This window comes from Bacillus rossius, chromosome 16, assembly GCF_032445375.1.
Source record: "Bacillus rossius redtenbacheri isolate Brsri chromosome 16, Brsri_v3, whole genome shotgun sequence".
NCBI lineage: Eukaryota > Metazoa > Arthropoda > Insecta > Phasmatodea > Bacillidae > Bacillus > Bacillus rossius.
The window spans coordinates 3,965,308-3,977,781 of NC_086343.1; the positions used below are offsets into that span (position 1 = coordinate 3,965,308).

Here is a 12,474-nt window from a genome sequence, read left to right on the forward strand (position 1 = left end):
GTTGAAAAATGTATTAATTTTAAATTAATTTTGCTTGTGAATAAAAAGATGATGTATAGGCCTAGTGATTCTCTAGAGGGCACTGCGTGAAAACAGACAACTATCAACTACTTTGATGTTTTTGCACTCTGGCGGAACATTACGAGGTGGGTAGAGTTCGATTGAAGTTGGCGAAATATAATTTCGAGTGAGGTGACTTCACAGGGATTGCTTGGAAAGGACGTAAAAAAAACCAAGCAAAAACAGACATCCAATGCTGGAACTTTAAATCAAGAACTTCTGTGACTGAGTAATTACCTACTCTTTTTTTTTTTTTTTTTTTTTTTTTTTTGCTGCCTTCGTGGTTCTTTAAATGGGTATGTATACGAACAAAAAATACACATTCTTATTTATAAATTACTGACATTGAACATTGGCGCAATCTTTTGTGATACATTTTTTTTCGACCGTAATTTTTATAAATATATTTTTTTTAAATAAATTTAAATATTGAAATCGGTTATTTGGTTCACAAGTTACGAAATTTCACAGGTTTTATTAAGGCATAATTTTATCGTTTACAAAAATATGTAGACACATACGTTTTCTGGTGTCTTAGTGTTTTGTATTTTTAATTACCTCTTTATTTGTACAATATAGTAAAATTAAGAAAAAGAAGAAAATTAGCATATAGGTTTCTTATTATATTGAGGGAAAAAAATGTTTTTAGAAACATTAACCTTAAATTTTCCGAATTACAAAAATAGGCTACATATTATCTTTCATACAAATTAAGTCAATTCGATATACAGTTTGAGTTAGTTTTTTCCAGCTTCATCTATGTATAAGTATTGAAAGTTTGAATTTCTAAAAATTAAAAAAAATTAAAATGTGTGATGTGCCTGTAATGAAATGTGACATTCTTCCACAAATATTGTCCACTGTGAAGTCATTGGCGTTTAGTATTGAGTAAATAATATTTTTGAGAATGTCTTCAATTTAATGATATTGCCAAAATACACTAAATTTAAGTAGGCCTATAGGAAAATCTCTTCAAAGTGACGTATAATTTTATATTTAAAAAATTTTCAACCATGGAAAATATAATCGAATATTTAACAATTGGACATTATTTGGTTTTACTATTCTTATTAATGTGCGCAGTTAATACTAGAAAGCTATTTAAGGAACGGTTAGTAAATATCATTATTAAAATTAACATTATTTTGTAGTCATGGAGTTATTTTTGTGTAAAAGTACAAATTTGCAAGTATGACATGACTAATTTGACATGAATATTTCTGTTACATTTACAAAAAAAAATTTTGATGTGTACTACAGTTTACAACGAGACTTGCGATAAATGTATTAATATTTGACGTTCACAGTGTCTCAAAAACACAAAGCCACATCGAGCTCTCCACTCGTGTGTTGTTCGGACGTGCGTGTGAGCGTGCCTGTTCGCTCCGCAGTTCGCTGGCGAAGCGCTACGCACAACGCCACATCGAGCTCCCCACTCGCGTGTTGTTCGGACGTGCGTGTGACGATTAGCTATACGCAGCGCGCACCTGGAACGGGAAAGGCGATTAGTTCCCAGTTACGTATAATCTGTTTGCGATGGCCTGAGAACAATAGCGGTGCTCCCGCGGCTAATGGAAAAATCGATTTGTTTTTTTCCTGTTCTCGTTTCCACGCGGGCTCGCTAGCCCAACACCAACAGCCGCATTGTCTGTCGACGCTCCATCAGTGCGGATGAATACAATGCGCCAAAGGGCGTCCGTCCAGTGGGTAGGGATGATAGCAATTAGTTCCCTCCCATCTTTCATTCTCCAGAGAAGTTACATGGCTAGAGACCTGAAAAATTCGCTATTTCGATGACCTCCAGAATAGTTTACACAGTCCTCTGTACACTCGGGCAAATAACTCCAGTTCGTTGGCTGCTGACTTGTGAGTCGTCTCAACTGGTGTTTGCCCCGTGATTCGTCACTTCTTTGGTTGAGGGTTTCTCATTGGCTCAGAGTCGCCCAGACGAACAGTGAGCCAGTAGCAAAAGCAGCTTAAAGGTATAATATGTGTATGAATTTCATACTATCGCGAAATGAATCTGCAAATTTTTCCGGTCTCTATACATGGCCCCTCATTTGGGAGGCGATCCAGCAACTTTCAAGTGTGAAACGGGGATGGGGGATGACACGCCAAAAGCTATGTTTAAAAAAAATTAACCATTAATTTCTTATCTTATTGCTTCGATGTGGGCCTAGAACACCAAGTGAGATGTTCGTCGATTAACCCCGTTGGAAAAAAAAAAAAAAAATTAGAAGGGAAAAAATTCCATGGCCTTTCACCACCCCAAAGCTAACGAACATCACGGATTAGCTACTTTTAAAAACAATGTTATTCGTAAATTTAGTTGAACATTTTTAGCGGTTAATAGGCACAGGCTTCAACTTTAACATTAATTCAAACTAAACAAAATTACAAAAGAAAAAATAATAATTTTAGACAATTATTTCAATTTTGAGTTCGAAATTTAAAATTCATAAAAAAATAAACGGTAATTTTAGCGGGTAAATTGTTGATGTTTGTCCATTATAAAAACTTTCAATATCAGGGTCAATGGAACTTGACTTGAGAACATTTGATGACGCACCGCCTGCAGTGTTGCCACGTGTCGGGTCGTTACCACAACGCCGAATGTCAAAATTGACCACAACGCCGACAGCTAGAAAACTGCTGTGTACCACAACGCCGAAATAACAACTGAATGAATTTGTGTGTGTTTCTCAAATGTACCTTAACGCCGAAATGCCACAATCAAACCTAACCTTACCTAACCTAACCTAACCTAACCTAGCGTAATATAACCTAACCTAACTTAACCTAGCCTATCCTAGCCTAGCCTAACCTAGTCTAACCTAACCTAGTCTAACCTAACCTAACCTTTGTGGCAGTCCTGCAATGACATTTTTCGGCGTTAGTGTATTTCGGCGTTGTGGTAATTCGGCGTTGTGGTACACGGCAGTTTTCTAGCTGTCGGCGTTGTGGTCAATTTGGCATTTCGGCGTTATGATATTTCGGCGTTGTGGTACACAGCAGTTTCCTAGCTGTCGGCGTTGTGGTCAATTTGGCATTTCGGCGTTATGATATTTCGGCGTTGTGGTACACAGCAGTTTTTAGCTGTCGGCGTTGTGGTCAATTTGGCATTTCGGCGTTATGATATTTCGGCGTTGTGGTACACAGCAGTTTTTAGCTGTCGGCGTTGTGGTCAATTTGGCATTTCGGCGTTATGATATTTCGGCGTTGTGGTACACATCAGTTTTTAGCTGTCGGCGTTGTGGTCAATTTGGCATTTCGGCGTTATGATATTTCGGCGTTGTGGTACACGGCAGTTTTCTAGCTGTCGGCGTTGTGGTCAATTTGGCATTTCGGCGTTGTGGTGCGTCGCCGTGCGCGTATCTTCCTCTGGGCCGCGCGCCCAGCTAGACGGAGGGGGGGGGGGGGTGGTGTGACACGTGACTCACCACACCGCAGTCGGCGCGGGAGATGGCGTGGTACGTGCCCTCCGCTTCCCGAAGGGGGGGGGGGTGAGTGTGGGAGGGGGGAGGGGGCACTCGACCAGCACACACTCGCGAGCCTCGTAAAGCCCATTCATCACGACCCCCGCATCACGCCAGTCAGCAGATCTGCCTGGGGTGGGGGAAGGGAGGCTTCCCTCCCCTCCTTGCCTACAGACAGCTGCACGTGACTGGTCTAGCATCGCGCTGCGAGCCAGCGCGCACACACACACGAGTTGCATGTCCCCAGCCCCCCCTTCCCCCCCCCCACCGCGGCCGATCAGGATTAAATTTTGTCAGTGGTTTGTGCACAGTTTGTGCTAGTTTGTGCCGCAAATATTAGAGTTTGTGCTAGTCTGGTTAATGTGCTATTAATTAATTAAAGTGGGGGGGGGGGGGGGGGCTTGCGACATGCACCCACACACACGGGCCCGTGTGCCGAAAAAGACACGCAATCTCGCCAGGGTGCCAATTTAAGCGAGGAAAAAGAACTAGATTTGAAAAAAAGTACTTAATTATAATTTGCTATGGTTTTAACAATTTAGGAAGTTATTATGACATTGCAATGCTCGAACTATAAATATCACACCACACACACATACATTCCATAGTTTTTAACAAATAATTACGCTTAATAATAAAACATATTGGAGTTACTGTAATATAATTATATTAAAGAAAAAAGTACTGAGCGTAAATGTACTAGACCACTAATAAACTTATAAAAGTACTAGATCTAGTAGGAAAGTACTAACTGTGAACACCCTGAATCCCGCCCGTTGATCGGAGTGGTTCTAACAAAAGTGTGGGGGTGTCGTCTTGGTTTACAATGCACCGAGCGAGTTACAGAAACCTCACACACACACTAAATGCCCCGGATGGCAGTGTGATGGATCGGCAACACGACTGGACCTTCCTCTCTCTGTGCGGCATTTGGGGGGGGGGGGGGGTGATCTCGTGGGACATTTCGGAATTCGAAAATAATCAACCAATAGAGAAAAAACCGCGTTACAACAAAGGTAACCGAAAGAAATATAAACCAGAGACACCATCTTGGATTCAACATTCTTCAAGAGCACTTCAAACTAGCATATTGTGTCCATATTGGGATAAAGATGTTTACAGAAAGGCTGAAAAATCTCTTCGAGTTGCAAACGCATCCCCACACCACCATCACCCCCGCCCCCTTTTTTTATTAATAATGTACTAAATTTAAGGTATTTAGATCTTCCCGTCTTCGCGTTAAGCTAACTACAGACAGACCCATCCCTTTATTAATATATTTGTGCACCAGCTACCCCCTCACTTTTTCTTCTTCTTATTTTCCCCCCTACATACTTCCACTGTCTAATCGGCCGGCCAAATTAAAAGCGAATGCGTCAAACGGTTTGGCGAGTGAAAGGAAAGAAGGGAAAAAAAATACACAATGGCACGTTCCGCAGATGTTCGCAGTTGCCGCGCGGCCATTCCATCGAGCTCCCCGCTCGAATCAGTATTCTGCAGATGTCGCCGCTGGTGCTGCACTCTCGCGGACGACGAGTTGAAACGCGCGTCTTCAAAGGGAACTCCCGTCGAATACCCCATTCGAGTTTGAACGTCTTTTAAAACTCTCGCCCCCCCCCCCCCCTTTTTATTATTATTATTATTATTATTTGAAATCTTGCATTCCCTTTTCTCCCACTTTGGAAATGGCGTTACGTCGTAAAACGACCAATTTGTTGCTGAGCGCTGTTGGGGGGGCGCGGGAACTCGGACGTATCAGAGCGTCGCTTTTCCAAACCTCGTCACGTGTCTGCCACCCCCCCCCCCCTCATCCGGGGGACAATCCTCGCAATGCGGCGCCGGCTGCAACACTCTCTCTCTCTCTCTCTCTCTCTCTCCCCTCCAACCTCCCCCCCCCCCTCCCGCAGGCGCGCCAACAGAACGTAGCGCGTGGTGAAATATCCCTCCACAGAGTTGCGCCGAAAGCCTTTCATTCCAGATTGAGTTCCCCCCCGCCCGTTAAAGTTGCACCTACCTTACCCCCTCCACCAACCATCTTCACTCCAATAAGGGCTGCTGTTCGCGTTTCCAAATACCTACGTGTTTGGAAAGACTGCGCTCTCTGGCTCTCACGACTATTGGCCATTCGTGGAAAAACCAGGATTTTCTGGAATTTTTTTTATTTTTTTTATTTTTTATTTTTATTGGTCTGCAGCTTCATGCAAATTAAGATGAGAGTAAAAACTTGCCAAGGTCGAATTTTTTAATGCAACTTTCCCCGTGAAAAAAAAAAGCTGTGAAACGTTTTGCCGATAAAAGGACAGAGAATAGATACTTAAGATAGCGCTACTCTATATAGCCTACTACGTTGCTGGGCTCGTATTCGTTCTCCTCTTTATGTGATGATTCGTCCACCGCCCGAAAAAAAAAAAGAATAGAACCGAGAGAGATAGACGAACGAAAGAATAAGACCGAGAGTGTGCTTATTAGCTTGTTTCAGAAAATAGATATAGGTATCCTACACAGTCATCTGTAGAGACCGAAAAAATTCTCGGATTCATTTCGTGATAGGTTGAAATTCAAACATGTGTATAATTCTGCTGGTTCTGCTATTGGATCGCGGTTTAACTGGAGCTCTTTGGGCCAATGAGACTATCGACCAAAGAAGCGTCGAATCACAAGCCACCCAGTGGAGACGCCTCACAATTTAGTACCCAATGAACACGCGTGTTTACTTGAGAAGTGCAGAGGATAATGGAGGCTATCCTAGAGGTCATTGAATCCGCGATTTTTTCCGGTCCCTAGTCATCTGTGAGTGCCTTGGATTTTATATTTGCTACCAGCGCGCTCGCGTTTCCTCCTTGTTCGACCAGCAGCGTAGAGAGCGCTGTTGAGACAGTCCCTGCATATCCCGCATAGATAGCGCTACCTGTTACGAATTTCGTATTTCGTCCAGAGGTTTGGCTTTTTTCCAAATGGCAGAATTGTTTGAAGAAACAGTAACACGCACAGCTCTTCTTTATGGTGTATTTCAACAGTGAGTAATATTTACTGGTAATTAATCATTATTGACTGGTCATAATTATTAACATATTGAGCAGTTATTTTGAAGTGAGTAATAATTTTGTTAATTCATTTATAGGGCCTATTACCAAAAATTACAATTTATTACCTAATATTTATCGTTAAAATAATTTTTCACCGACAAATCTGCAATTCACTTAAAAAATTGGAATTTTTTCCCAGAAATTATAGCTACATAATTATAAATTTCCAAGATGGCGGACATAAAAGCCTTACTGAAGGATGGTTTTATGTGGAACTTAGGCTACTTTGAGCCGTAGTTAGTATTACAAATTATTTTGTCATGATGTAGGTACCTGCGGCCGATATTTTGTCGGTGGAACCCGTGCGTGTCAAACTCAAAGCCTGTGTATAATGGAGTTTGATCACGCATAATTAGGAACGTTATAAATAGGCCGGTATACTTTCTCCCGGCGTAGGCAAGTTCTAATTTAGGCCAAATTAGCTGGTGGGACGAGAAGGTGGGCTCGTGCCTGTTGCGGGGGTGGGGGGGGAGGGAGGGGGGGGAGGATGGTGGAAAGGAGGAAGGGGAGGGGTGCATGCAAATCAGGTCAAGATCCACTTAACGGCTGGGAAAAGGAAGGGGAGCCTCCAAATTTACGGGGACGACGCGCAAGCCGGCGACATTTCCCCCCCCATAAACTCGGAAGGTCCTCTGTGATTGCCTGTGCGGGGCCCAGGTTTCAAGCGGAGATTACAATAACCGCAACGCGTTCAGGAATTCCCTCCGGTTCCTTCGTTACACGTCCGTAATCGCTCTCTTGAGCTGTCGGCGGCTCAGCGAAGATTTCGCGCTCAAAGCATTATTCAAACCTAAGTAAAGCCATAGGTACTTCCGCTTTAAGGCCCAGGCTCATCGCTAATTTAGAACTATCTCATCTCCGCGTTAGTTTCCTTTTAATTGTCAATTTTAACGTGATTACATCTCATGAATCCGGATGGCAGTTTTAAAAGTTTAGTGTTAGGAAAATAAGATATAGGCTAATTGGAAAACGTTATAAATAGAGACCGGAAAAAATTCGCTGATTCATCTAGCGATAGTCTGAAATTCATATACACATATACCATTAAACTGCTCTTGCTATTGGGCCAATTAGAAACCCTCAACCAAAGAATTAACGAATCTCGGGCAAACCAGTTGAGACGACTCACAAGTCAGCAGCCAAACGAACTGGCCGTTATTTGCCCGAGTGTACAGAGGACTGTGTAGACTATCCTGGAGGTCATCGAAACCGCGAATTTTTCAGGTCCCTAATCATAGCGTGGAAGGAGGGGGGGGGGGGGAGGTTTAATACGCGAACGCACAGAAAACAAGCCAGCACCAGCGGATGACAATAATTGAATGCAAAGACCGCGCGGAGATATCTGTGGAAAAAACCTGACAGAAATCAACTACACAACGCGGACTAAAACAGTATGACGAAGACGAGACAGTTGCAACATGAGCAGTAAACAAGGACAAAGCTAGCCCTCGCGACAGTCTGTGTTTTAAATTTTTGTGCGCTTGCACGACCCTAGTTCTAGAAGACCGGAAATATTCGCGTTTACGACGGAATCTAGGATACACTCCACAGTTCTGGGAAACATTCGGAGAAATGTCAACCTGTTCATTGGCTCTTGACGCGTGGGACTTCTCAACTTGGTGGTCTGTGATGTTATACTTCCTTGGTTGAAGGTTGGGTAAACCATGTGTAAACCGTTACGCTACTTTTATGTATAATATTATATGCGAATCTCAAATATACTAAGCCAGGTTTATACTTTATAAGTAGGGACCTGAAAAATTCGCGGTTTCGATGACCTCCAGGATAGTCTAAACAGTCCTCTGGTGTGCTTGTGTTACGGGAATTTCGTTTGAAATAATTAGTTGTTTTTTTTTACTGAATATCCCATGTTTTCTCTTTTCTTTTTTGGTAAACCAAGAAAAAAATATTTTTTTTTTTTTTAATTATAAATTGACTAATTCTAAAATCTGGTCCGGAATCTCGTGGAAAATGTGGGAGAAGGGGTGGATTTCGTTCAAAAACATTTCTTCCCCAGTTTTTCCGAGAAAATATAATTTTATTTAGTATAATTTGAGATCATAAAATAAATGGCTGGAGTTTCAGTCTTTAAAACGTCGCCTACCCCCACGCACGAGGGTATACAACAGTTGTATAATAGGAAGTTACAATTTTCCTAATAAAATACGTATCATGAATATAGTAGAAGTTTGAAATTGTTTCCCAGCTATGATACTTCTTTGTAAAGAATAAAATAAAATACCTGCACAAGCAAAATTTGACAAATAAATAATTTTAACCTAATAAACGAAAATGAGAAGTTGAAACATCAAAGAAACAGAAAATAAAGTGAAAAGTATTTCCAGACGATAACTCCCAGTTGTAATCAGGTGCAGTCAGAAACCCTGGAGAAGGAATTGTGAAAAAAACACGTTTTCTTTTTTTCCTTTTTCGAGGGAAAAAAACGATAACTCATCGATAAAAATTTCGTTCCTAGCTTCATAGGTCTAATAACATATCAGTATTTTTTTTGCTAGGTCTTTTTTTTTTTTTTTGAGACTTGAGTCTTGAGTTTCCTTTCACGACGAGACCTCAGCAAACGTCATCCGCACGTTCCTATCGAATGGCGTCTCCGGAGAAAGAACCTTTACGTCAAGAGAACCGCGCGTTCTTTTGTCACGTGAGATTGCTATTCGGCACCACCTCGACCCAAAAGCCTTTCCTCGCGAGGCGGCTGAGAGAAATAATAAACCCGCACGCTACACGTTTCTTTCCAAGATGTGAAGGGACCTTTAAAAAGACTTGACGTAAGCTTTTAAAAAGAAGTTTCCCGAACCAACAAAGAAAAGAAAATATTATAACCTTGCCACGTCCTCCGTGTGTCTGAAGCAGCGAAAATTTCATGACCAAAGAATTTTTTGAAATTGTATTACTTCTTCAGGTAGTACAACAAGTGCGCCAATTATTAAAAGTGCCCATCATGGTCTATACAAAACATTTATCAAGTAGCTTGGCTTCTGGGTTGTAGCTGTGTTTTTTTGGCGAATAATTCAATGACCTTTCGGTCGACATTGCAGCCGCCATCATTAGGGATCCAGTTACCTACTGTAGTTAACTGGATCCCTGATGATGGCGACTGCAATGTCGACCGAAAAGTCGGTGGATTATTCGCCGAGGATGCGGCTACAGCCCAGAAGCCAAGCTACTTCAGACAATGGCCGTGAAAGCCTGCGAACATTACTTACAAACAAACAGTTATGTTATGGACTGATGCCGAGAGAAACGATCTTCGAACAAGGAGCAAGCGAGTTAAGAACTGTTTCAAACAAGCCCCCGGCGAGAAATGGATATTTGGGTAGGTACTTGGTGGGCTGTGGAGTTTTCCCTGCAGATCACACCGAATTCGCAAATGTAGTCAAGTTACAACAACAACAACAACAACAACAACAAATAACTTCCCAGTCAGTTAGTAAAATATTCTACTGGAGGTGCTACTAAAAAGTTTCTCAAAGTTAGCTTCCAATTATTTCGACAGAATTTAACATTCCCTCTTCTCAGAAAGGGAAATGACGCGCTGATACTTCGAGAATGGCCCTCCAGATGTTTCCAACTTTGAACAGTCGAATAAGGCTGGGAGGTGTGGGGAGTAAAGAGGCGGAATTACGGGGTCGCAGGAACGCCTGTTAAAATGTTAATGTCGCTCTCGCTACAATTCTGGAGTCCACTTGCTTCGTGAAAGAGAAACGGGGCTCTTTGTGCGCTAACTCCCGGGTTCGCCGCGGGGAAAGAAGGAGGCGCCACCGTGCAATTTGGGCTGGTTGTCGACTGCATTAATGTTGAGTGTGCGAGGCCTAGCGCTTTTATGTTCAGTCTCACTCCACGGGTACGTCATGCTGTGTTGACACACCGCGGGTGGATGTGGTGAGGGATGAAAGAGCTTGCAAAACAAAGACCATGCATCAGACCGGGAACTAAACATTGTTTTTGTTTCTTCACTCGCATGCAACCACCGACTGCACCGCCATCTATGAATTTACAAATGAAAGTAACTAGAGACCTGAAATATTCGCGGATTCATTTCGCACCAGGCTAGAATCCAAATAGTCTGCCCTTCTGCTGCTCCAGTGATTGGGCCACAGTTTACCTGAAGGACCCAGCCAGTGAAAAAAAAAAAACTTTAACACAATAAGTATCGAATCACGAACTACACAGTTAACAGGTGTCTCGAGTCAGTAGCCAATGAGCAGATGTAATTTTCCCGAGTGCATAAAGGATCATGGAGTCCATCCTATAGGTCAGTGAAATCGCGAATTTTTCCAGTCTCTAAAAGTAACATGACTGAAAGTGCGTACCGATGTAATAATTCTGTGCTTGTTGCGTAAAGGGGGGGTTAAGTCAAAAATAGTTTTTAAAAAATGAGTTATTATCACAGGCAAGTTTGCGAAATTGATAAGGGAGATTAGAGACATCACATTAAAACAATTAATGAGTTACCGAAATTCTAAAGCAGTTAATTAAGCTTAAAAAAAACTGACTTCCAGAAACCTGATAATTTTCAATCGCGATTTTCTCAAAACTATGATTTTGGACTTAACCCCTTTTACGCAACAAGCACATAACATATAGTGAAGAAATAGATTGTCAAATATTTTTGACGTGATAAAGTCTTATGAATCGATTGACGCCGGCTGCACGCACGAAAAATTGTCACGTTACGCCTGTGCCGAGCGTGCAAGAACCGGTCAACCACCGTGCGAGAAAATCTCCTATAACATCAAACAGGTTAAGGCGGGCTTTTAAACTAATTGTTCGTGATTAGGTATATTCAAACCAAAAATTTCAATTAAAATTGCAGATAAACTGTAAATAATATTTGAAAATTAAAAAATATGCAATTTTTCATCAATGTTTTCTTATGACGTTATCACGTAAAATTATCGTCCGTAAACCTACTTTACACACAACCCTCCTTTTCTTTAAAGGCACATTTTCATTGGCTGAATTTCATCCAACACCCAAAAAATATATACATGAAAACCTGTTCGACACGCGAAGTATTTGACGTGATCTCTCTGGTCCAACTCGTCAAACAAAACATGGCTGCGCCGGTGTCGATTTTCGGTGACGTCGTACTCACGAAAGGAGCATTGCAAGGTTGCTTGGAAGCGAACGTTTTGACAGTGTGGCAAGCGCCCATAGGGCCCCCCGCCTCGTCAGGGGTGTATGTGTGCTAGCGAGGCGGGATGATAAGCGCGACGCTCGCTGGTGCTTCTAGCGCGGTGTCTCCTCTGGACTGGCGCGCAGTCTTCTCGTCGTCACAGGACAACTGTGAGATCTGAGCGGTGACCGTAACATTATATGGCCGAGAAATGAAGATAAAAGTGTAATTCAAGTCCCTTAAGTGCTTTCAAGAATCTGTACCGGTTGTTTTACGTCTAAAAATTACTCTGAAATCATTTGTTTCGACCATTTTAACTCTTCTTAAAAATACAGTTTAAAAATTTAATCCGAAATCAAAAGTACTTTTCAGTCCTCAGCGAACTCTTAAATGCTTTTCGTGAGCTGACCCCCACTCGGATATCTCGAGTAGTTTTGAAATCGCGTTGTTTTCCCTGAAGCTCTGCTCACGGTGTGTGTGTGCCCGGGTAGGCAAGGGCCTTAAGCGCGACGCTAATCCGCAGCACGTGACGCGTAATTACCTCGTCCACGCGAATGCGTACCCGACAAAAAAAAATGACAAACAGTTTACGATCTTACGAGCGCGAGACGCAGATTTAATTATGCCGATATTTCATCGTCGGATTGTCGACCTGTCGAACGAAACGCTCCCGCGCGCCTGAGAGGAAAGAAAAAAAAATTGCGAGCGGTAAAAC

General features: G+C 42.2%; 1 protein-coding gene across 1 annotated transcript in view; it reads right to left on the bottom strand.

Annotated features, from left to right (window-relative positions):
* Nucleotides 1-12,474, bottom strand: part of LOC134540286 (uncharacterized) — a 354,516-nt gene that overhangs the window by 316,501 nt on the left and 25,541 nt on the right. The gene's annotated exons all lie outside the window — the stretch shown is intronic.